General features: G+C 38.6%; 1 long non-coding RNA gene across 3 annotated transcripts in view; it reads left to right on the top strand.

Annotated features, from left to right (window-relative positions):
• The window catches only part of LOC134136205 (uncharacterized), a 192,619-nt gene that overhangs the window by 74,124 nt on the left and 91,348 nt on the right, over window positions 1-27,147 (top strand). The window contains exon 3 of one of the 3 annotated variants that reach the window (XR_009957456.1): window positions 17,609-17,719. The exons of the other annotated variants lie outside the window; for them this stretch is intronic. This is a non-coding gene — a long non-coding RNA (uncharacterized LOC134136205). Of the gene's footprint in view, window positions 1-17,608; window positions 17,720-27,147 lie in introns of those variants that run through there. 3 annotated transcript variants of the gene reach the window in all.

Below are 27,147 nucleotides of genomic sequence, written 5' to 3'. Positions count from 1 at the left end.
TCTTACTGGCACTGATGAAAGTTTTACCTTACAATGGAAAATTGTAATAACTAGGAGTTTGCACTGTGTAGAAATTTTTGCATGTTACCGTTGGAAACATTTTAGTAGCTTGAGAAGCTTGCTACTTAAGAACAAACACACAAAATGCATATCAGTGTTTTTAAACTCTAACACAGCTGTTATTATAGAAAACCTAGGCAAACCTATATTAAAGTTTTCTTTTAGTACAAACTCATTTCAATGGACGTGCCAAAACTTCAAAAGTGGTTAGTGATCTTGGCTCGCGCAGACACATGGGTCATAGGATACGATATGTAAAAAAATGAAGCAATCAAAGTAAATGGACATTTTTGAAGAATGTTGTTCCAAAGTCTCCCAAATTTTACCATATAGCTGAGAGAGGTAGATGGTCAATAAAGAGATCAGGAATCATGAAAATGCTGTCCACCTCTTCCTCTTCCTCTACAAGGAAGAACAGTAAAGCAACAGCTGTAGTTTATGTTCTGGTCTGAAACCATCTCTCTCTCAATTTGCCCTCAGGCCGATGTTAATTGCTGAAAAGCCAAACAGTATGAGCAGGTTTTCAGAGTGCAGTACTGCTGAAAAATAGATGCAACAAGAGAACAAGATAAATACCCAGTTCTAAGAAATGATGATTCTCTAGATTTCCTCAGTCAAGCAATATTTATCAGGTGCATTCGTTTAACTAGTGGCTATTGGCAGTTACAAATGGATGATGACAGGAAACAAAAAACCACCTTCATTTGCCATAAGGGGCTTTTCACTTTAATGTAGTGCCTCCTGGAATTACTAGTATCCTGACTACATTTCAAAGATTAATGAACATCATCCTGTCAGGTTTAATATATCACACTTCTCTAGTACACTTGGACAGCATACTGTTGTCATAGATTCCCAGTTTTCAACTACCTTAGGAGATCTTTCTTTACTCCTGAAGTTAAACACAACTTCTGAGAGAAACTGAATATTTAGGAGTTTAAAAGAGCTTTTATTCCAATCTGGATATGAAGTAAAGACTACAAAATTAAATTGCCTGTTGAAAATAAGTCTCTTAAATTGCTGCACGATTATGTAGGAAGTTGTTTATCACTATGTCCTGGCCTCATGGAAGTAGACCTCTATCGTGTAACTGGAAAGAAGCAAAAAAACTGACTGTCAGACATGAAGAACTTACCTCATTAAGTCTCACAGATCTCTCTCAAAAACATGACATTGAATAAAGGAAATGTGTTTTTTTTTAAATTTGAAGAGTGTATCACAGAATATTCACAAGCTAATATTAAAGCTGATATTAATAAACTGATGTTGAAGTTGATGTTAATAGACAAATTCCAGTTGGAAAGTTAGTATTCTAGAGTTATTAGGTTATTTATGTTCAATAAATTTACTTTATTGTCCCATAAACTCTGAGAGCACACAATGATAATCTTCTAATAGAAACTAGATCATCTATACTGGTATGATGAAAAAACATCTAGTACACCTTCTTGTAAAAGAGAAAAACTTTCTTGAAACTTTCTAATCTAAATGCCATTAACCTTTATTTGTTTTTTGACACATATGAAAGTATATTCCAAAAAAGCAAAAGGTAAATCAAACAATATTCATTATAGTTCACAATTAAATATTTTTTTCATCTAGTACACCAAGGAATATCTTCCTTGGTGCACATCTTAAAGAAAAACTAGGCACTGGCAAATACTCCCAATAAATGTAGACTTTTTGTCAACAAGTCTTGATTTAAAGATCAAATACCATAGTAAAAACCAGCTTTCGCTCAAACACAAGTTACCAATCTTCATACAGAAATTATTCTGTGGCATCGCATGGCCTGTCTCACACAGGAAACTCGATTAGGGTATCATAATGACTCTTTAGCTTAAACCTAACTAACTGTTTGCTCCAATTAGCAGAATAAAATGCCTGTATGGACAAATAGTCTGCCTTTCTAGATTTGTGTGGGTTTTAGGGGGAACAGTTCCATGAAAAAAGGGATCATACTGATTGGTTAACTTTGGCATTTGAGAGTTTTTATTTTATTTATTTTTTTTAAGAGAAATAAAAATTCAATGATCATCTAACTTATTTATCAACCGGCAGTAAACTTTTGGCAAAGTCTTTAAAGTGTGCTTTTTGTGTGAAAAGTAATATTGCTTGTATCATCAGTAAAAAGAATCTATGATCAGAACATCTGTATACAGCTGCAACTAAACAGTCCAAGCATAGTGTCCTTTGACCACAGCATCCTCTCTTAAATGTGCAGCAACATTTATTGCAATAAACTTAGATCTGTAGGTGTGCTGAGTGGCTAGCAACATTGTGCTGGGCAAAAACACTTAGTCCTTATTCCTCTCTGCAAGCACCAATTTTCATGAGTCTTTGGAGAATTTTCAGATTTTAAATATTGCTTTCCCCTTCCAGACTGGCCAATAAGTTTGAAAATTAATGAGGGAGGATGGGTAGGAAAGGGAGGCCTGACAGCAAGAACTAGTAAATTGAGTTTCTTTGGGTTTGGGAAAGGCCTGATCCTTCAAAATTTGCTTTTATTTGTGTTATAATTCTTGGGAAAATAGCCCAACTCTTTATCAGACTTTGCCTGATCTGTGGGTTCCTCATTTCAGTCTGTCACATTCTTGACCTGACAAATTGCTGGGAGTAGCTCTGAAATACTTTTTATTGTTTCTCTAGTGTGTAGGATTTGCTTTGTCCTTCAAACAGAGATTCTGATCCCGTCCGCCATTTAAGAGTTGTCCAGGAAATTCTCCACAACCTCCCACTCACTGCAAAGCACATTGCCTCTGTTGGCCTTCTTCCTTTGGCATACCTCATCTACTTCTATTCTTCATTTTAGTTCAACTAAATGTGATGCCACCTCTTCTTCGAACATGCTTCCTATGCTATGTTGCTGTGGCATTTCTCAGTCTTGAGAATGGCATTTCAGCGTGCCAGCCTAAGAAATCTCTGCATACCATGATGGTATCACATTGCCTCCAGGAGGCTCAAGTCCTTACTTTCAGCCCTTCCTTAGTTTTCCTATATGACCACAGGCAAATCTGTATGTTGTTTCTGTAGCTTTATCATTTACTAGTAAAGCCAGTAGTTTGGACTGAGGAGTGACCCAGTTTCAAACCCTTTTCTTGATACTACCATGCAAGTGTAGCAGAAGAAGAAGAATAAGAAGAATACCTCTTTGTGTTGTCTGTTTGCTGGAGCTGTTGCACTCTGTCTATGCAATTAAGCAGTGTCTAGAACAAGGACTTTCACTGGATGATGGATTAGAGGCAACAGATATAGGTTAAAACAAGAGAGGGTCCGACTGGATATAAGAAAACATTCTCACCATGAGGACATTGAAACAAGTTGCTCAGACAGATTGTGCAGACTCCGTGAGCCAACTGGATAAAGCCCTGAGTAGTCTGGTCTGACCTCGGAGCTGACCCTGCTTTGAGCAGAAGGTTGGACTACAGACCTCCTGAAGTCCCTTCTGACCTGAACTATCCTGGGATCCCATGCAAATATTGTCAGGGTTTTGAGATGGCCAGTTCATGCATAGCAGCAGGAGCTACTCACAGTCCTTTAACTCCTCATACTGTCTCATCATATAGCTATTAATTTAAACATTTAACTACTCAATTTCTGAGAAGATTTGAAAACATATAAAGTATATATATATTTGAAAACATATAAAGCCTTTCCTCTGAACTGCTTTTCGTACAGAAGGTTATATTAAAAAACAAACCAGAACTAGTCATCACATGAGATATTTTGCTTGAGATCTTGGTCCATATACGATAAACTCAATGTTCATAGATATAGTTCAGAATACTTTTATGCAAGTTTAGACATTCCAGAAAACAATCCATGGTAAGAAGTATGTATATCAATTACTTATAGCTATACTGTGCATACTGTGCATTCTTAATATTAACAGCGATTGGAATGTATACATGTATGTTTCCCACATAGCTGTAATTATTTTGGAATGTCTAACTCTTGTCCTGTACGCCTGTCTTGCAAGCAGTCTCATTTGCTCATGAAAATGACATTACAGCATTCTGCTTTCAAATACATTATCCACCCTGAGCATAACAGGAACAACATAAAAAAATGATTCTTCCCTGAAAGATAATGCCACATAATTGAGTCTCTGTATATGTTGTTTGGAGACAGTAACAAAGAAATGTAAAACAGGATCCCTGAAACTGGTACAGCTTGTAAAATCTTGTTAAGACACGTTAAAAAAATACTCTAATGCCCCCATTAGAACCTGCAGTTTATTTATTGTTTCCCATTCTTTAGCCCTTGTAGGCATAGGCTTTTTTTAATCTTCCATCCATCCTCCCCCCTCCTGTCTTCAAGTGCACTCATTGAACTCTTGGCAATTAGTGTAATTGAAATTTATTGACAATGCAGCCGTCTGCTGAAGCTTCATTGTTCGGAGTGCTTAGTGCACAGCACTATTGAGCAGTGCCATGGCAGTGTCAGACAGCTCATACCTTGCTCAATTATATCAATGGACCAGTGACTGCCAAAGGTTCCTTTGAGGGTACGAATGTTACTTAGTGATAAGAGCCTTTCGAAACAGAATCCCTGGGCCCCATCTCTAGTGGGAGATGGAAATGAAATATGTATTTCTCTGCTGTGGAAAATTAATGTAATTGGCTCCCTTAAAAAGCTTTGACAAGTTGACCTGTTTGAAATCTGAGGAGGGCTTATACTACGGTATCATATTATCGCCAACATAAAATCCCTCCTTTGGTGGTAGTGACAGTGGAATAAAATGGAATTTGGATAGCAGTATTAAACTTCAGTGCCACTGAACACATTTATATGTTTTTCCATTTATAGCAGCAAAATGGGGTCTTAGAGAAATCCTACCTTTTCTGTATTAACATCTAGTCTTTTGTTTTGTTTTGATTTATACTAATGTAAGAGAAACATAGTGTGTGTGAGTAAGATCTCTATATTTAGTTTTTCTTCTAAAATGTGTATTGGTAGAAATTTAGATTGTATGGGAAATTATGAGATTTGATTAAAATTAATTTAAAATCAGAGGTAAACTCTCAGACAAATTAATTGGTATACTTTTTACATACTGAAAGGTTTGCACACAAATAAATAAAAGATAGCTTGGTAAAACAGTCCAAGAAAAAAGCTGATTACTCACATGTGCATTTTAGCTTGTATTAGAATATAGATGCATGCAACATCTTTGTTTTTTTTTATTGGAACTAAATTACCATGACAAAAACTGTGGTTATTTACAATAGACAATATTCTACCTAGCCTTAAATCTCATGCATTTCTACTGAATTCATTGGGATTGTGTATTTGAAAATTAACTGAGGTTGAACCAATGTCTTTTTATTTCAGATAGTATAATGACTTGAAGATTTATTTAGTAGAATATTAAAACAGGAAGGAATTTGAATGGGAAGCCTCTTTATACAGGTGTAGGATTTTATTAAATTCTTATTTATTTGCCTTCCTGTTCCCCTTCTTTTCAAAATCAGACTAAGATCTTCCCTTGGTAACATGGGGGAGTAATTATTCATATAGCAATTTTTTTCATCAGAATTGTATTTGACCTTCAGCACATGGAGACAGATCTACTTCTCTTATTCATGGGAATTCAAGGAATTCCAGTATATAGGATTCTGGCTTTCATGTGTGGTTTTGTTGGGCTGTATCCTCTTTTGTTATCTAAAATGATTTGCAAATAATGTGAAGAGATATCTCCTGAAGGCTGGGAAACCTGCAGTGGCATAATGCTGGGTGAGGAAGGGATGTGAGGGCAATTCACTTTATTTGAGGCAAAGAAGAGAAAGAGATAAGAAGGTAAATGAGTGGCTATTGCTTTGTTTCTGAAAACAAACAAACCAACCAACTCCAAAGTGAGAAGATCTTCTTTGCCCAGTGTGGAGGTAGAACTTGGCATCTGATTCTCCCCCTGTTTCTATGCCTACACTGGTCTCCTAAATCGGAATAGCCTGTCTCCTGGTTCCCATTTGGGTATAGCCAAGATAATGCCCTTGAGAATATCTTTCAAGGTGTAAAGTACAGTTAAATCACAATTAAAACTATAGCCAGAATTTGGCCTTAGGCCTCAAATAATCCTGCTTTGCTTTTCTTCCAAATGATGTTTCCTCAGCTTGTCACTGCTTGGAGCTCAGCAGAATGTGAACTCACTGATACATTTCTTGTGCTAAAAGCTTTATAAAGAATTTTAGACCTAAGCAGCCTAAAATTTATCTTACCTGATAGAAAATACTTCAATAAACACCCTTCAGTGTCCAGAATCAGCTATCTCTCCATTCCCTTGGAGAAGGAATGGGAAAATTTAAAGAATTAAAGTGTATTTGTTAATGAAATATGATGTTAATTAAATTATTTTAAATGAAGAAATAATCATTTAATTAATTTAACCAATTACTATTATTATTATTTGTATTTAGTTAGTTGGAAGTCTACCTTGAAAAGCATATAGAGTTTTGTACAGAATCTCTGAATTTTCCACTTTTATAACCCCTCAATCACTGGATGGTAAACTAGTTAGTAAAGGACTAAATTTTTATCTCTCAAACACATTAACTATCCATGTGTAATCACCAAACCTATACCCCCAGAGATCTTCTAACTGCATCACATTTCTTTTTCTCTAAGGCTCTGTAAGAACAGAAGACAAACAAATATACTATTGGATTATTCATACCACTTTAAATATTCTTTAATTGCATTAAACTTCAGTGGATGTTATACATGGATGGGTTTAAAGCTTTTCTTATAAAAAAAAAAACGTTCTTTCAGAGCTTGTGCTAGATCATTCTGCAGAATTCAGAATGATCCTTCTGAATTGCTACTAACTAATGTAAGCATGCAGTTATTTTAGATGTTCATCTCAGGGGTTCCCTTTGAAAAGTATTTTACATTCATATATAAAAAATTAACAACATTGTGAATTTAACTTCCTCTGAATCTACAATGACTGTAGTCATGAACCACAGGATGTTCCGCCTGAATATGAGGAGGAATTTCTTCACTGTGAGAGTGACGGAGCACTGGACCAGGATGCCCAGAGAGGTTGTGGAGTCTCCTTCTCTGAAGATATTCAAAGCCCACCTGGATGCAACCCTGTCTAACATGCTCTAGGTGACTGTGCTTGAGCAGGGGGGTTGGACTAGATGATCTCCAGAGGTCCTTTCGAATCTTACCGATTCTATGATTCTATGATTACATACAGAATGTTAGCCAAATATCTTTATTAAAAGTGTAGGAGTGAGAGCCATGTTTTTTTTTGCCTAATAAATTGCTCTTCTAGACTAAGCAATATTGCTATACAGTAAAATGTACTTTACAATGTAAATCAATAAGTTACCTAATAATTTGGTTGAATAATCTGTATTTGGATTTAGGACTGTGTGGTGTTGCTTTCTATCCATCAGTTCTGCATACAAATAGCTATAAAGATTAGAATGTTGCTAACAGCCTTAGACAATAAGTAGCACTTGTCTGAAACCATATGTAGTAGGGCTGAAATGTATTTTAATACACTATTGATTTTTTTAACATTAGCCCTTGCCTGAACATATGTATATGACTTCAAATAATATATTAAGTTATGGCTTAATTAAAATGTCCATGGCATTATCATCTCAAGGGATGTGTGTGGGTGAGAGAGAGAGGGCAGGAGAGAGAGAGAGATAAAACTAAATACGAAACTCTTGTACATGAGTACATGTATGTCTTGAGGAAAAAAAGGATCACCAAAGCTCTAAACCTGGCTACATCTATTCTAAAACCTCATAAATTTCTACTTAACAGCCCAGCTGTGACAAATCTCAAAAGAACATCAAATAGACACTCATCTTGATAAAGCAATTATGTTGTCAGTTCTCTTGATCACCGTGAGCTTGACAAAGTATGCTCCAAACTTGTAATTTCAGCCTAGAGCTTGCAAAACTTGAAGAGATGGTCTGTGGAAAGGGATGAATTATCTGAAGATATGGCTTTGCGAGTTGTTCCTTAAGGGCCAAATCCTGGCCTGTAGTTATTCAAAAGTTAGGCAGGACCAACCCTGGGGTGGAGAGAGAGAGAAAGAAAGAAGAATATTTAGGCAATTAATGCATTGTCACTTCCAGCTAACAGCTCCAAACTGTTAGCTGTGACATCTATCTTAAGACCAAGGCACTTTTCTCTTTGTGTCTGTTATTCAACTATGGATGCAGTCTGTGAAAACCTGGCCTCGTGGGCAGAACTCCTCCTGACTGCCCAGATTTCCTGCCCTCTGTGCGGAGTCAGAGCAGTACCATGTGTGCAGTGTGTATCATCCCATCCCTCAGGTTGCACCCTGGTCCTGAAATGTCCATGACAAAGACTCCAACAAAAATGAATGGGGACAAGATTGACATAAATATGCAGTGCAGACAGGAGCACATCGTACAAGCCTGCTTTTTCCAGTGTGGAAGGAGGCAGCTATGCAGTGTCAATGTAAGAGAAAAGGTAACTATAAGGAACAGTGCACTGTGTAACTTGTATTTATGAAATGCTTATGCAAAATAGGAAGAATCTGAGGGGAGTAACTAGACTCTCCAGTCTTCAAAAAGGGCAAGAAGGAGGACCCAGGCAACTACAGGCCAGTCAGCTTCACCTCCATCCCTGGAAAGGTGATGGAACAGCTCATTCTGGATGTCATCTCCAAGCACATGCAGGAAAAGAAGGTGATCAGGAGGAGTCAGCATGGATTCACCAAGGAGAAATCCTGCTTAACCAACCTGATAGCCTTCTATGATGGCATGACTGGCTGGGTAGATGAGCAGTGGACATTGTGTACCTTGACTTCATCACGGCTTTTGGCACTGTCTCCCATAACATCCTCCTAGGCAAGCTCAGGAAGTGTGGGTTAGATGAGTGGACAGTGAGGTGGATGAACGGCAGAACTCAGAGGGTTGTCGTCAGTGGCGTGGAGTCTAGTTGGAGGCCTGTAGCTAGTGGAGTCACCCAGGGCTCAGTGCTAGGTCCCATCCTCTTCAACTTTTTCATCAGTGACCTGGATGAGGGGACAGAGTGCGTCCTCAGCAAGTTTGCTGATGATACCAAGCTGGGAGGAGTGGCTGATACACCTGTGGGCTGTGCTGCCATTCAGAGAGACCTGGACAGTCTGGAGAGCTGGGTGGAGAGGAACCTCGTGTTGTTCAATAGGACCACCCCTGTGGTCCTGCACCTAGGCAGGAGTAACACTTTGCACCAGTACAAGCTGGGGGCTGACCTGCTGGAGAGCAGCTCTGCAGAAAAGGACCTGGGAGTGCTGGTGGACAACAATCTGACCATGAGCCACCAATGTGCCCTCATAGCCAAAAAGGGGCTGCATTAGGAAGAATGTTGCCAGCAGGTCGAGGGAGGTGATCCTGCCCCTCTACGCAGCCCTGGTGAGGCCTCATCTCAAGTACTGTGTCCAGTTCTGGGCTGCCCATTACAACAGAGACATGGAGCTACTGGAGAGAGTCCAGCGTAGGGCTATGAGGATGATCAGAGGGCTGGAGCATCTGCCTTCTGAGGAACGACTGTGAGAGCTGGGCAAGTTTAGCCTGGGGAAGAGAAGACTGAGGGAGGATCTTATCAATGTGTGTAAGTATCTTAAGGGAGGATGTCAAGGGGATGGAGCTAAACTCTTTTCAGTTGTCCCGTGTGACAGGACAAGGGGCAATGGGCAGAAACTGAAGCACAGGAAGTTCCGCCTGAACATGAGGGGGAATTTCTTCACTGTGAGAGTGATGGAGCACTGGAACAGGTTGCCCAGAGAGGTTGTGGAGTCTCTTTCTCTGGAGATCTTCAAGGCCCGCCTGGATGCAACCCTGTCTAACATGCTCTAGGTGACCCGGCTTAAGCGGGGATGTTGGACTAGATGATCTCCAGAGGTCCCTTCCAACCTTACCAATTCTGTGATTCTGTGGCTGCTAGGCTAGATTTTGTATTTCAAAGAGTCCATGACAATGTTACTATTGTGGAGTTTTTATTCTTTTGTTTGGCTCACCTTCCTTCTAGAACTACAAAATGAATTCCTAACAGATTTTGATTTAAAAACAAACAAACCAACCTCCCAAATTCTGTTTTTTAAGGCAAGGTAATTGACGTATAAGCTTCCAATATTATGTATGTCATCTTTAAACATCATGAAGTTAATAATGTTTATAGAACCAAGTGACTATGTTTTGGGTTTTGTGACATATAATGTTCTGTTGAATCAATAAAAGATAAGTGCTTAAGAGAGATCCATGTATTAAATCAGAACAATACAGAGTGTTTTCCTTGAAGTTTTACTAATTCACTGCCTGCTGGTTTTTCATTCCTGCCTATATATAAATTTGACATGTGGAAGTATTGAGAGTTCAACATTAGGTTTCTGACAGACCAAATGCAGTTCCTTGGCTGTCCAAGAGAATAAGTGGTTTGAAACATGATCATAACAGCTGGGAGATATCCTTCCGATAGGCACTAAAGAGGGCAGATATTTTTAAAAGATAAAACCATATAGTAGTTATACAAGAAGTTGCTCTTTTGAGACAGAATGAACATGAGCTATTGATAGTAGTTCTTTCAGATTAACATGTTGCAAGTCATTACTAGTTTCATTTCCTTTTACTTAATGCATTTCTTCCAAGGAACTTACTAGAAATAACCTGTTGAAAGATTAAAAAGCCTGCAGAGTTCATTGGAGGCATATTTGTGAAACTGCGCAGTAATGCTGAATAATCACTTTTATAAGAACTCTTCTCTTTTGGCCTCCCGTCTTTAGAGTAGATTTTAAATGTTTGCAACTTTGCAGGCTTCCTTGGAACATTGAGTAATCTTTGGGGTAAAGAAAGTGAGAAAAAGATGTGCAAACATATCATCAGTTTTACAAGAAAATAAGTGTTTTGATTAAGAAAAAGTAGATAGTGTTTGTTAAGCAACTAGTTCTGTCTTCTGGAGTCTAAGACAAAATTTGCCAATTAAAATTGATTTGTATGTGTTTGAAAATCTAAGCTGTGAGGCTTATTCGCTTTCCATACATGTTAAAACCTGAACTAAACCATTTCCAGTAGCTTTAGTTGCTAAAGATTTGTAAAGACCATTGACCCTGTTTCATTGAGTTTGGTATGAAGCCTTTGCTCTCATAGTATTACAGTGTAACTCTGGATTTCTAAAGCAAATTAAGCTCGCATAATTTCTTTTCATTTAGTCTTTAATTTTAGTTGTGAGTAACATAGCTTGAAAAGGATTAATCAAAAAAATATTGAAAACTTGTCTCTGGTAAAATCAGTTTTATATGGTTGCCTTGCAAATTAGATAATTATGTTAAGGATATTTAACTTCAGAGTGCATAATCAAACTCACACAAGACAGGTTGTCACTAAATTTGATTCTCAGTAAGGTTTAATGTAGCTCTGCTATAAGTCAGACCTTATTCTTTGCACAGCTCTTTAAGAAGTATTGAAGAAGCCTGAAAACACATAGATGGTAGCATGAAAAAGTAGAAATGGCAAAGATGTACCTAAGTGAATTTCAACAATGTTTCACAAGTAAGGATTGAAGTACTACTGCAGAGCTGGGCAATATTCCAGGTTCATCAAAATAGACATCCTACAGCAGATGCTTAAGGTTTTCAACAAAACAGTTGTCCAAGAGCCTCATAAATGTTCAGGAAAAAGACATTAGATTTAGGGGCCTAGCTATTAAAAAATGTGTTGTTAGCATGAAATCAAGTCAGCAATTTTAATCTGAAATGTTTGTTTAGCTGAAATGGAATAAATACTCCGTATCTCCTTTGCTAGTAAGGTGTTTGTGGTGTGGGTTGTGTTCTTTTTCTTTTTTTCCCCCCTTTGGCCTTAAACTACATGTCCTTTGCTGGTCTATGTCCTAGGTTCCTGTATTCTGCCCTTTGTTTCACACAGATGGACAATCAATCCTAAATGCTATTAGCGTTGTATCTTGAACCCTAATTTCTTTCTGTAGGGCAAAAGGAATAGGAATTTTGTTCCAGATAGGAAGTCTCAAGCATTATGCTTAAAATTGGAAGGACAATCTTAAAAACTATCCCCCCCCCCCCCAAACTAGTGCTCATAAATCCTTCTAAAACCAAGCCAAAACAGAACATACCTAAAATCAGCTGGCCAAATAAAAATTAACATAAAGCAAGACAAACTACAAGAAAAAAGTCTTTGGCGTGTTTCCTTTTTATGTTGTCTAGGGAAGGTCTTCTATAGCTGAAATACTGGTTAATCACCATCTGTGTCAAATAAATCTCATGTGAAAAATAATTGTTTTGTTTTGCTAATTCCCTGATGGATGCTGAAATGGTTTTCTTCCTAGTGTTGTGCTGAAAACAGGAAAACTGTTTAGATTTACCAGACACCTATGCCATCTCTATAACTTTTTCTCGTAATCTGAAGAAATATATAGGGTGTGTTGCATGCCATAAGGCAGGTAATAAAGCCTGTGGGTATTTTTAGTGGTGTGTCTGCTTTTGCATGTTATACAAGAGATATTGTTAGAATAAGCCATTTGTATGTTTTCTACTATATCTGAGGCAACTAATGGCATTCTTTGCTGTTGTTCTAATGTAAGAAAAAGGAAAATGTAGCTTGTATTTGGATTTCTGTCCTCCAGGTGCTTGTAGAGTCTTTTTTTATGTTTTGTAGTGGAAGATAGAAGAATGTGTAAATTGGTTAGTGTCAATTTTTAAATTTCACTTAGTTAAAAAGATCTTACCTAGTCCTTCTCTCACCAAAGTAAGTCACAAAATGCTGATTGCTTTGAGGGATGCAGAAATAGTTCATAATATTTTTGTGTGTTCTTCAGAGTTGCTAGAGAAACAGGAATAGTTTTGAAAGGAGGTAGGTGTATTTAGAAATCCCAAGAATTAGTATTTATAGATTTTAAAGGGAATTAATACAAACAGTGCTGGCTTGCTGAGATGTGCATTACAATATATATATATATTTTAAAAAACATGTGTGCCCACTTATGTAGGAAAACAAATGTGACTAATCTACTCTGAAATTTCTCCATGTCATTCTATAGGAACCATAAATATGAAGCAGAATGACGTTAACGTGCTTTTTTTTTTTTTTTAATACCAAAGGCAGCAAGTGGGAAAATGTCATAAAATCAGATTTTGCATGACTGTCACAACGTGTCACCTAGGTAATTTATGCTGTAAAAATATGAATACCACAGTATGCTATGCATGATTTATAAAGATATAAGTGGTAAACAGTGCTTGAAATGTATATATATTTTTATTGTTAGCTGTTCTCTAGCCCCTTTGTGTAACATTGAAAAATTGAACTTATTTTACAAATTTTAACATTTTTTCCTCCAACAAATCATTCCCATTGGAGAGGGGCATATGGAACTGACTACCAACTATCGGACCAGCCACATTTCTGAACTTAACTATTGGAAATATAGTTAAGTAAATACAGCCTTAGACTATTAGTAGATGACATTGTTGTCATATTTTAAACCATGGAAATCTAGAAAATATAGGAGCAATATTTTGTGTTGAAGAACTCTCTGGCTCTATTTTGGAGCAGTGTGGAAGTCCAGGGTTTTGAGAGGAAATACGAAAGGTGTATTTAAGGGCTGGGGGAGGCAGCTAGGACAGAAGACCACAGCTGTTATTTTTAGGGATGCAAAACTTTATGTGCATCCTGTGAATGTCATCTGTGAGTTGTGCACTCTTTTTTTTTTTTGTTTGTTTGGATGTTAATTGAGGTGATACAATTGAGACTATACTGGCAAACACAATACTAGATTGTGTCTCATACTGATACTAACTATCCTACTGGTCATGAGACTTCTCTTATCAGGATGAGTAGATATCTCAGTAAGCAGAGTTCATTCACAATAGCTCTGGTGTGGGTCCCATTACAGATTTACACCCAATCTTGGCTTCGTTATGGCTTCGCTAGCTGTAAAGACAAGATCTGATCCAGATCCTAATGGTATCCCACTGAACCCTTTCCTTTAGTTTGACATGAAGATGCTAGGATTTTTTCCATACTTTTTTTTTTTTCTTAACCAGGCTGCCTGTGCTGCTTCCCAAGCCAGTTTGAATTACCATTTTTAGAGCAGATTTTTTGAGCTAGAGTATCAAATGCTTTATGTCTTGGAGAATATTTTAATGTCACATTATTTCCATCTCTGAATAATCATCTGTCACTTTAAATACCAGTGTCAAGTAAAGACTCCAAGTCCCTGAGGCCAAAAAGCTCGTGTTTTCCTCCCCTATAAATTAGGGCACATTAGGACTTATCTTCTCTTGTTTTTTATCTCATTCTTGCTGATGATGACCACCTGAAAAGAAGTTCTTCCTTGAAATACTTCTTATTTAGTGATTGCCTAATTTGGGGAGAAAAAGGAATCTTGGATGATACCCTGATATTTGGATAAGGACTTAACAAAACATCTTTATGTCTGTCCCATGACAGCTTTTGAAGTTGCAGGTGGCTAAATTGCCACACTCCTTGTGAATTGCTTGTCTGTTCAAAAAAGAACTTTCCAAACACAGATGGGCTTAGAGGCAAATGTCTACAAAAAGGCGTACTGCTATGGAGATTGCCCAGCTGAGTAGAGGACACTTGCTTTATGAGTAGGATCCCGTGGTCTCTCTTTTCAGAATTCTCTCTCATTTTCATAGTCTCATGTTATGACACATGTAGTGGTGATTGTGAAGGCAGGCTGCAGCTGTTACTAGATGATCAGTGCTAGGATCAATCAGTTATTGCAGATAAGTGAAGATACTGAAACATTGTCTAGTGTATAGATCTTATTCAAAGCTACCAATAGAGGACACCTTATCACAGCAGAACAAATCCATCACTGCAAAGTACAAATAAGGAGAAGGCAATGATTTGAAAAGCTGTGTAAACTACTCAGTCCTTGGAGATGCACCCTCTGTGCTTACTAGCATAAGAACTTCTTTCTCTCTTGCCTCACAAAAAGTCTGTCAGAGCTGACATGTTACATAACGTCGATTTTGGCCTCTGCTGCAGGCACTTTCTGAGAGAAGTGCCAGCTCTATGCCCATAAAAAAAAGTCTTCTTCTAATTGTCTGACATTTCAAGTTCACCTGTTCACCTTGTGGAAGAGACAGGCAGTCCAAGGTCCTTGCAAAATGAAAATAGAGGTCTTGGTCTCTTTCCCTTTAACACCAAGCCAAGCCTGAGAAGGAAAAGAAGAGAATGGAGAAACCCTGAAAGCTCAGAAGTGCATTGCTCTCAGGGGAGGAGTATGAATTGATGCAGGGTTGTAGTGAGCATGGATTTCCAAAGGGGAAATTATCCTTAACCAAGCTGATAACCTATGATGAGATGACTGTTTGGTGGATGAAGGAAGAACAGTGTGTTGTTTAACTTGACTTTAGTAAGGCTTTCTACACTGTCTCCTGTAACATCGTTATTAAAAAACTGATGAAATATAGGCTAGATAAGTGGTCAGTGAAATGGACTGAAAACTGTCTGAACAGCTGGACTAACACGGTTGTGCTCAGTGGCATGAGGTCCAGCTTGAGACCGGTCACTGGGCCCAGTATTGTTTAACATCTTCCATTAATGACTTAGCGGAAGGGACTGAATGCTCCCTCAGCAAGTTTGCAGAGGATACAAAACTGGGAAGGAGCAGCTGATACACCAGAGGGCTGTGCTGCCATTCCAAGGGACCTCAACAGGCTTGAGAAATGGGCAAGGAGGAACCTCATGAAGTTCAGGAAAGGGAAATGTGAAGTCCTGCACCTGGGGAGGCATAACCCTATATATCCTGGGGGTTAACTATATGGAGAGCAGCTTTGCAGCAAAAGACCTTGGTCCTGGTGTGCTATGAATTGACCATAAGCCAGCAATGTGCCCTCATGGAGAGAAAGTCGGTGGTATCCTGGCTGCTGTAGAAAATGTGTTGCCAGCAGGTCAAGGGAGGTAATCTTTCCCCTCTACTCAGCACTAGTGAGGCCACATCTGAAGTGCTGTGTCCATTGCTGGGCTTCCCAGTATGACAGAGACATGGACATGCTGAAGGAAGTTTAGTGAAGGGCCACAAAGATGGTAAGGGGGTTGGAGCATCTCATATAAAGAGAGGTTGGGGGTGGTTGGGACTATTTAGTCAGTAGAAGATAATCAAAATTTGACTGGACCGGATTCTGCTTAACCTGCTCTACCTGATGCTGTTGGTCAGGAGGATTGGATCAGCTGATCTCCAGAAATCCCTTCCAACTCCAGTTATTCTGTGATTCTATAAAGCATGTGGCAGGATCCTGTGGCTGGAAAGAAAAAAGGGGAAAATGGTATACAAAAGAAGATGCAAAAGGCCATTTCATCTAATTCCATGGCTGTTCTAAGGCAGAAGATGCTGTACCTGTTTTGTCACACTTTTTCCGTTTTTATTTTAGATATGTAAAATTCACATTATTGGGTAATTTTATATAAAAAATAAAGTTATTTCAGTCATCTTATGATTATTAATAAATGTAGGTAAGATTTGTCAAATAACTTTTGCCAAATAGAAAATGCAGAAAAAAATAGTTTATTTCAGCATTTCCAAGGCTAAAACTGTGACTTATAAAAAGTAGATTAAGGTTCTTTCCAAAAGCCACTGCATTCATCCTTTCTCACCTGTTTCCTTTTAGTTTGCCCTTTGCTGCTCATTGGTTAAGTGTTTGTTCAAATTTGTTCTCTGATGGCTTCAAGTCAGTATTCCAGCTGGAAGTCCTCTACCTTTCAAAAGGGTTTTGTGATAATTTTTTCACTTTAATTTTTCTGTTAGAGCTGTTCCCTTTTGTTTAAACAGGATAATTTTTATGGGATTTCTCTTGTTGGATGTCTGAAGCAGTGGCACTATTTTTAGGCCTTGCTTTGTTAAACACAGAATTGCAAAATCACAGAATGGTTGAGCATGGAAAGGACCTCTGGAGATCATCTAGTCCAACATCCCTGCTTAAGCTGGGTCACCTAGAGCATGTTAGACAGGGTTGCATCCTGAATATCCTGCAGGCCTTGAATATCTCCAGAGAAGGAGACTCCACAACCTCTCTGGGCAACCTGTTCCAGTGCTCCATCACTCTCAGAGTGAAGAAAATCCTCCTCACATTCAGGTGGAACTTCCTGTGCTTCAGTTTTTACCCATTGACTAGAGTCCTGTTGCATGACACCACTGAAAAGAGTTTGTCCCCATCTCCTTGACACCCCCTTTAAAGGTATCATAGAATCAGTAAGGTTGGAAGGGACCTCTGGAGATCATCTAGTACAACCTCCCTGCTCAGCAGGACCACCTAGAGCATGTTAGACAGGGTTGCATCCAGGCGGGCCTTGAAGATCTCCAGAGAAAGAGACTCCACAACCTCTCTGGGCAACCTGTTCCAGTGCTCCATCACTCTCACAGTGAAGAAATTCCCCCTCATGTTCAGGCGGAACTTCCTGTGCTTCAGTTTCTGCCCATTGCCTCTTGTCCTGTCACACGGGACAACTGAAAAGAGTTTGTCCCCATCCCCTTGACACCCTCTGTTAAGATACTTCTACACATTGATAAGATCTCCCCTCAGTCTTCTCTTCCCCAGGTTGAAGAGGCCCAGCTCTCACAGTCGTTCCTCACAGGGCAGATGCTCCAGTCTTCTGATCATCTTTGCAGCCCTACGCTGGACTCTCTCCAGTAGCTCCATGTCTCTATTGTAATGGGCAGCCCAGAACTGGACACAGTACTTGAGATGAGGCCTCACCAGGGCTGCGTAGAGGGGCAGGATCACCTCCCTCGACCTGCTGGCAACATTCTTCCTAATGCAGCCCAGGATACCATTGGCCTTCCTGGCCACAAGGGCACATTGGTGGCTCATGGTCAGATTGTTGTCCACCAGCACTCCCAGGTCCTTTTCTGCAGAGCTGCTCTCCAGCAGGTCAGCCCCCAGCTTGTACTGGTGCAAAGTGTTACTCCTGCCTAGGTGCAGGACCCTGTACGTGCCCCTATTGAACAACACGAGGTTCCTCTCCACCCAGCTCTCCAGACTGTCCAGGTCTCTCTGAATGGCAGCACAACCACTACTCCAGACAAATACTTTTGTCCTTAGGCGAAATTAACTGCTCTAAAGAATTCGACTTCACTTCACTGCAGAGTAAACCAAAAGCTTGATTATTAGCAAGTGTAGGAATTGGGCTCCCCAATGCTTGCCCACTTCCCTGCTTGGCCATTTGGCTCCTCCATAGTAAAGAGCCCTGAGTCTGGTATTGCTGGAGTGCTGGTTAGTTAGAGGAACAGGATGTGGCAAAAAGATCAGCGTTGTTGCAGTATACTTTTCATGTTACTAGACAAAATGAATTGTTGATGTGTAAGAGTAGTTTTATGTCAGTGTATTTAGAATGTAATCCATTGTGGTGATGAGGGGATAGTGTGTGTAGAATTATATAACATGACATTTATATTTCTCATAGCAACATATTGCATATGTGTGAATGACTTTTGTTGTTGTATGAATATAATAATGTGCAAGTTCTGAGGTGCCACATTTTTTTCAGCATGGTGCTGCGCCTAAGGCTGCCTTTTTTTCATGCTGTCTTTACTGGGATTGTGACTCTTCTGTGGAAACTCATCTGGGCTTACAACTTGGGCTCCTGGTGCTTTCATTAATACTGTCTGGAGAAAACACAAGACAAATATTATATTTATTTTCACAAAATCACAGAATCACAGAATTGGTAAGGTTGGAAGGGACCTCTGGAGATCATCTAGTCCAACCTCCCCGCTTAAGCTGGGTCACCTAGAACATGTTAGACAGGGTTGCATCCAGGCGGGCCTTGAAGATCTCCAGAGAAAGAGACTCCACAACCTCTCTGGGCAACCTGTTTCAGTGCTCCATCACTCTCACAGTGAAGAAATTCCTCCTTATATTCAGGTGGAACTTCCTGTGGTTCAGTTTTTTCTGATTGCCTCTAGTCCTTTTGCATGGGACATCTGAAGAGTTTGTACCCATCCCCTTGACACCCTCCCTTAAGATACTTACACACATTGATAACAACCCCATCTCTATCTTCTCCAGGTTGAAGAGGCCCAGCTCTCACAGTCGTTCCTCACAGGGCAGATGCTCCAGTCCTCTGATCATCTTTGCAGCCCTACGCTGGACTCTCTCCAGTAGCTCCATGTCTCTATTGTACTGAGGAGCCAAGAACTGGATGCAATGTTAAATATATATGTATATTTTGTCTCCAGACAGTATTTATATTGCTGTTTTGTTGTCCAGAGAGGTGGACTTCACTTTCAAAAGCAGTACTGTGTCCAGAGCAATCTGTCCAGGTGGCAATTTACTAGACACTCTTCTTCATAAGTTTACAGCTCAATTATTGAAAGAGATTGATAAAAATTCACTTTTCAGGTAAACTATGGGATTGGTCAGGATACTTTGCAAACCTTTGGGCTGAAGCCAGATCTTGGCGCCACCGTATAAAATTGCAGTAATGTGTCAGAGATGCATACTCTATCACTGCAAGCAGCAATAGCAACTAGAGTGAAGAGATCCTGAACTGGTGTTATTGGTGTTATTTTGGTCTCCTACAGATCAAAAGGATGTGTTTTCTCCACAGACATATGATATGGGGTATTTAGTACAGGAAGACAAAATTAGTCTCTGGCATTAGTGATGGCAGAGGAGCTGGACAGGACTTTAATTCCTTGCTTGCATTTTGTAGCTGTCAGTAGACACATGGTTATTTAGTCCATTAATTACCTTCAGAGGCCAGTTGGCTGAGGAAAAAAAAGCTTACCTCCATGTAGGAAGGTTGTAAAGTCCACTACATTTACAACAGCAGGAGATGTTGTATGTACAAATGCCAATGTTTTTGTGTATTGTCTCTTCCAGAACTTTAGAAAAGTACAATACACTATAATAAAAATGTGCTTTGTCTAGGACAAAGGTGATCTTGGAAAGACATAAAAGTGCTCAGGATTCAGGATTTCTCTAAGTGTCTGTGGCTAATGAGTAAAGATGTGAAACAGGTACTGAGAACTCAGTTTTTGGTAAGTGTTCAGCCCATTTATTGGTCCATCACTTTTACAGCACACTAGATTTAAAATATGTGTTTGTGTGTGTGTTTAAAATAGATTAAACATAGAAGATTTTTGGAGATCTTCAGGATTAAATGATTAAATATATATTTAAATGATTTTCTCCCAATATCTGTGTGATTTTTAGAGAACTAGTTGTGTTTAGTACATAATTTTAGGCCAGTTTGAATTATTCCCTTGAGAGGTTTAAAAATGCTAACACCTACTGAAACTGTATTAATGGCCATTGTCTTCATTGTTTGAACATTTTGTAATCTGTCTGAGCCAATCTTCAACTTAACGGTGGTTTATTTTGTACACCCAACATTGACACAGTGTTTTGTATGCTAAAGTTATTTCAAGGGAAGATATTCCCTTTAAAAGCTGACTTTTCATACATATACTTAAAATCAAGAGAAGCATCCTGGTGTTTTTCCATTAGATCATGCAGCCAATTAATCAAAATTTGAATGAATATCAAGACATAGCCTTCATTTTGTCTGCTTATTGACTTTCATTATGTTTAAATCTAAGGTGTAATTGTTAACAGGATGGATTATGCTGTAAATTTTTTTTTCCCTATTACATCACCCCTTCCAGGTCCTCTTATTAAAGCATACCCAGGGTGATATACTATGTTAAGAAGGTTTAAAACGTAAGGTGACAATGACCTTCCCTTTAATTAACTATGATGGAAATAAAGGTGAGAACAATGATGATGAAGCTCTGCTGGAGACCATAAATCATTTACTGCTCTGGTTAGACAGGACACAGCTACAAAAATAACCTTGCAATTTACAGGTTAAATGGCTCTTTCATTGTACTGCATTCACTATTTTTTTAAATTTACATATGTACAGACAATTTCCATTGTGTGGCAATGCAAAAATTGTCTTGGATCAAACAATGAGACTGTTACCCTCTGTGGAATTTTAGAATATTTGATAAGTATTTTATTTGTTAGATTATTATTAAATATTCCATCTTTTAAATAGCAAAAGTGGCATGTGCATCAGTGGAAACTTAAGATATTCCTATGTTTTTACTCTAGAATCCTGTGCTGTGAAGGACAAAAGGTAGTCTAATGTTTTATTGTAAAGTAATTCTTTATTTCTCCTAGTCATTTCTGAGCTTGCCAATTACATTTTTCAGCATCTGAAAATGGTTTCTAATTTATTTACCTGATTTTAAGAACATATCACATTCTTCACAATGAGTGCTTTTTTAAAATACATCACATTATTTGAGGGAGTTATAGTCTTATAGCGTTTAGTGTACCAAACAGAGTTTGCAATATAATAGGAACATTTAAATTTGAATTACATTTCAAGAAGTCACAAATATATTGAGTGGTGTCAACTGCTGCACAATAAAGTAGGCAAGATTTTTGTCCCCTTCATCTATCAACATTGCAGAAAGGGCATTAAAGATTTCCTGGTTAGATTGGTATGTGTTGGATTATGCTGTAAGATAGGGACAGATTTAGAAGCATTCCTATTAGATTAAAAAAAAGAGAGAAAGAAAGTAGTGAAAGAACTATAGAATATTTTATACTCCCCTTATGTTTTAGATCTCTTAATTTATCCATGAAGATGTGCTCTCGGTCTTTGAGACTGATAAATCTAAACTTGGAAAACAGAAGGTCTGTTGGAGAAAAAAAAAGCTAAGTGATTTCTGAGTGAATGTTAGCAGACATTAAGGAATAGAATTTGGAGACCTGCTGAGATATTTTTGTAACTAGTAAAAAAAAAGAGGTAAGTCTTGAAGAGTCAAAAATGCCTGGAAGGATTGAGCAGAAATAGCAGAAAGCCCAGAAAACTTGTTTTTAGGTGGAACACTTTGTTCATTTCTGCGTTGTAATGCTAGTAGGTGTTTCAAGGATAATTTTTAGGTGGTACATTTAAAAAAACATTTCCATTTAGGAGCATGGAGATTTATCTTAGGCTATTCCTCACCTGTCTGAAATTAGCATGTTAAGATAAACCAATAAGGCAGTTTTGTCATTTTGAAGTGTTGACTCGTAAAGGAAGGGATCTTGAGTGACGAACTGGCTATCTGGGAAGTACTTCTGTTGTGAGTAGCAGGACTTCCTAGGTCAGTGATATTTTATATAGTAGAATAGTTTTGAAACATTTGGTTGTCCCTTAGTATGTTTGGTAGGAAGGGGAACAGCAGTTTTTACTGCTTCAGTATATTCTGTATGTAACCCTTCAGTAATTTTTTTAAGGATATGGCATAATTCTGTATAATCCTTTGCTCTGTGTTTGTATGTGATTGGCAGTGTGAATACGTCTTGACATATAGAAGATGATATAACTGAGCTTGAAATGGCATTTGTTTGTGCCTCTCTAAGCAACCTGTTCCAGTGCTCTGTCGCCTTCACAGTGAAGAACTTTTTCCCCCATGTTCAGACAGAACTTCCTGTGTTTCAGTTTGGTCTGTTGCTTCTTGCGCTGTCACTGAGCACCACTGAAAAAGGTCTAACCCCATCCTCTTGACACCCTCCCTTCAGATATTTAAATGCACTGATAAGATCCCTCCTCAGACTCGTTTTCTACAGTGTGAACAAGCCCAGCTTGCTCACTCTTTCTTCATAGGAGAGATGCTCCAGTCCCTTCAGCATCTTGGTAGCCCTTTACTGGACTCGCTCCAATAGCTCGATGTCTCTCTTGAACTGGGGAGCCCAGCACTGGACACAGCACTCCAGATGCAGCCTCACCAGTGCTGAGTAGAGAGGAAGAATCATCTCCTTCGAGGATCACCTGCCTTGCTGGCAATTTCTTCCTAATGCAGCCCAGGATACCATTGCCCACCTTTGCTGCAAGGGCATATTGCTGGTTAATGTTCACCCTGGTGTCTACCAGGACTCCAAGGTCCTTCTCTGCAGGGCTGCTCTCCAGCAGGTCAGCTCTCAGCCTGTGATGGTAAACGGGGTTGACAGGTGCCAAACAGGCAAGTGTGCGACTTATTGCACAGGATTGCACAGGATATTGCAGCCTGTGGAAGAGGGGTTTGCTCTGGAGTGCTCCTCAAGAGTTACAAACTCCGGGTACATCACAGCCAGGGCTGCCACACCAGGTAGCCTGGGGGGCACACCTTCTAAGGATCCCATGATGGACCAGTCCAGAAAAAGGAGAAATGACATGACAGACCCACACCATAGATATTTCTGTGCTATGGAGCCATTCCCCACAGAACAACCTGTTGATGGTGTGCTGTTACACACTGAGCAGTGTTTTGGCTGAGGTTACCTGATGATGTGCGCACTGTTATTGACTAGAGCCATGTGGCCTTGGTATGGTTGTGGGCTGACACTGTTCTGACTGGATATAAAAGAGAGTAAACCACATATGCTTGTGTGGACCTGGGCACACGTGAACTGGCCTGCAGACTCAAAGACTTCAGCGGGGATACCCCTGGTATCAACAGCATAGTGTGGAGAAACAAGGGAAAAACTGTATTGGAGGTGCTGCCCATAAATGGCGAGAGCAGTTGTATTGTGCACTTGTGATTGAACTGTAGAGCTCTGATACGTATATATTTTCAGTACTGTTATATTTCTAGCTTTGCTATACTGTTAGCTTTGTTATAACCTCTAAGCTCTAATAAATTCTTACACTTGACAAATGATGATCTCTTGAGTTCAGTGCAACTAACCTGGGAATCCAAAAGAATCCTGGATGCCCCACCAGTGGCATGTCACAGGGGTTGTTCCTGCCTAGGTGCATGGCTGTGCACTTCATTGTATTGAAATTCCTGAGATTCCTGTCTGCCCATTTGCTTTATTGTTTTTGCTATCACCTCCTCTTCCTCTTGGGATCTGTAAGCCTTTTGGCTGTTGTAGTCTGGTCTGACCTGATTTTTTCTTTATAGTAAAGAATAAATTTTTTTACTATTGCTCTTAATTCATATTAAGAATGGTAGGTGATATTCCCTCTTACTACTTGTCTTCTTGATGGCCCTTTCTATTAGAAGGAATAGCATTCTTAATAACCTGTTTTTCATAACCCTGTGTTCATGCCCTGACCTAATTAAGTGATAACTGTCACCACACTTGCCCAGTCTCTCGCAATTACTAATTACTAATTTTTCTTGTCTGTACATCATTGTCTCCTCCTTGGCTTCCAACTTTTTCTCACTATGTTATTTTCCCACGTTAGTAAGTGCTCCAAGACTCACACTCATATTGGAGCTGTAAGTCATTTGCAATTAATACGGTAAAGACGAAAACTTTTTTTCTCAGCCCTTATTTTGAATTTAATGCTTTTAATATAAAGAAAGCTTATTGTTTTCTGCTTATTTAGATATTTGGAAGGCACATGGAAAGTACTGAACAAATTATAAATAAGGCAAAGCAGAGACATAAACAAGGGACAAAGAAGAGAAATGAGGGACTTAGTACAAAACAGGTTACATTTTTAAGTAACAGGTTGGCTTCCCATGTAGATATACAAGCACACAATGAAAATATGTGGATAAGCTTTTTAAATCTAAAATAATCATCGCTCCTCTGTCAAAGGAGAAAAATTCCACTTTGACCACTGGCTTTTTGTATATTAAGCTTCTGATTTTTTAAATTGATTGATAAATTATGTTGCTTTACACTGGAATCCCAATTTTTTAAGACACTTTAAGTTTTGGGCAGCCCAATTAGTTACGTATTTATAGGAACATTTAACTTTGAGAATATCATAATGAAAAAACCTTGATTGAGAGTCTGATTTCGATTATATTGTAATTTCATTCCTGTATCTGTGAAGATACAAAAACTGCATTCACAGCTTAATGGTGGAAAGTCTGTTTTTATGTTAGTATTAATGCCAGCAGTAGCATCTTTCACATTTTCAGAGGGTGTAGAAATCGTAACCAAACTTTTCAATGCTTGTGAGGGACAGAGTTGCAGTATTGCTGTGCAGTATATCTCAGTGCAGTGGTTCCCTCTGTAAAGGGCTTCTCAGCCTTGGAGCTGAGGACCTAGCACAGAGCATGCTGGATGCACTGTGCATGCGTAGCATGCTTGATCTGCCCATCTGCAGGGGACCATATGCTGCATACCCATTGAGACTAGATTCTCAGCGTATGATGTGCACATACTGTATTAATACAATATCCTCCTGCTTGCTTCAGGTGAATTCAATGCAACCACAATTTTAATGTTGGACTGCCATCAGGCACGTTTATTTGGGTGAAATGTTATTATATGAGTAATACTGTTCACAGAATTCTGTAAGGTAAACTCATATTTAAGATTCCTGATGAAATGAAAAGTTGATTCTTAGTACTGTAGGGAGATAGCTATGAAGGCTCTGTGCTGGGTTTATTTGGCTCAACTTTGTCAAATACATTTTAGGACAAGGGGAAAAGGAGTTGATTCCATAGTTTAAGTACTATATATTACTGTAAGAACTCTTCTAGCTAATGCTGATATTTTAAGACAACTTTTTTTAGGTTGTACTTAAAAATAAAATATTGTGCATCAGTATTTATGTCAACAGAAACATCTAGTCCTTTGACCTGTCTGGAATATGATTGTATTTGTTGCAACTTTTTGATTTCATTCCACACTAGGATGAGAAGAAAAGTTTATGAAAATTTTAATAAAATGGAAGTGTATTGAAATCATTGACTTTGGATCAATCTGGGCTTTTAAAATCAGGAATTTTAGGAAGAGGTGGATAACAATTCTTTAGTGAAGAAAGTATGAATGTGAGAAAGACCCGCTGTCTAGTACACTCTAGGAAAAGGTTCCCCTTACAAGGGATTTCAAAGTTTCATTTAATTTCCTGGTTTGGGATGAAAAAATATTGTTCTATACCATCTCCCCCAAAGAATTTGCAAAAGTTATAGAGTTTCTGGAGTATTTTTAAGATTTTCTTGAGAACACTCTGAGCAAGCCTAGTTGCCATCTAATGGCTGAAAATTTTGCATAACATGCTCTTTCTTTTGGATATAGGGTAGTAAGAAGATTGGTCAGGTGGCTTAGAATGAGAATAGCAAATGATATAATAACAGCATAATTACAGGGGCCAGTAAATCAAATCCTCCTACCTGAATATTCAGTAAATCTATCTGTACTACAGTATCAATAGCTGTAATGGTACCAGTGTGATGGCAAGAAATTTTCTTCTGAATCATTAATTAAAAAAAAAAAAAACAACTGAAAGGAACTACAGTTTGTAATTGAGCAAGTAAAAATCAAATTAATTTAATTGGATCTTTTTAAAGATTTTGTTTGTTTTATTACCATTTTAATTTTTTGCTATACTTAGTGCTAATCAGCCATGACAGATAGGTGCACCTTTGAACACACTTTGCACTAATAATATCGAAAAGTAACTCACTTAATTTGTACCTCAGGCCACAGTCATCAAACAAGCTCATAAAAAGAAACTAGTGACAGATTTCACTTGTGCTGGATTTATGCAAGATTTCTTACCTATGCCCATCCAGTGTGTGTTTACATTGCTATTCTAGGTTTGATCTTTGATCAAAATATATTATGCTTTCCATAACCAGCTCACACCATTGCTTCAACGCACACATGTATTCTTGCAGCGCGTGACCACTGTGAAAACCTTGTGCTTTGAAAGATGAAACCCAGTCAGCTTACAGTCAGGCTTCCTATTCACTGTGATGTAGTAAATATGTTTTGGAGCCTGATACATCGTTTAAAATTAATAATTTATTTAACAATAGAAAGTTTTTTTCTTCACAATTGGGATAAGCAGAGACTCTCACATGGGCTCGTTAGTCAAGACTATTCACCTGATAACTTCTGTGAATAATTCTTAGTCTTGGTCTGTAGCTCATTCTCAAGGATCATATTGTGAATATTTGATCATCGAAATTCCAGCTCAGTGACTTATCACCTAAATCATATGCTATGCTTCTGCCAAGGTGCAGGAATACAGCCCTTAATTTCCTACCTAATGGCTCAGAAAGTGCTGAGCACTTGTCCTCTGAAAGTCAAGGCCCTTTATCAAACATCCAAAACTCGAGACCTTATCTTAGTCATTAGTTTTAGATATTGGTGGTAATAAGTACAGAATGTGGATGCTAAATTCTCTT

Source organism: Rhea pennata, chromosome 2, assembly GCF_028389875.1.
Source record: "Rhea pennata isolate bPtePen1 chromosome 2, bPtePen1.pri, whole genome shotgun sequence".
NCBI lineage: Eukaryota > Metazoa > Chordata > Aves > Rheiformes > Rheidae > Rhea > Rhea pennata.
Note: the sequence above shows the minus strand (reverse complement) of the source record. Positions and strands in the feature narration are given on the sequence as shown.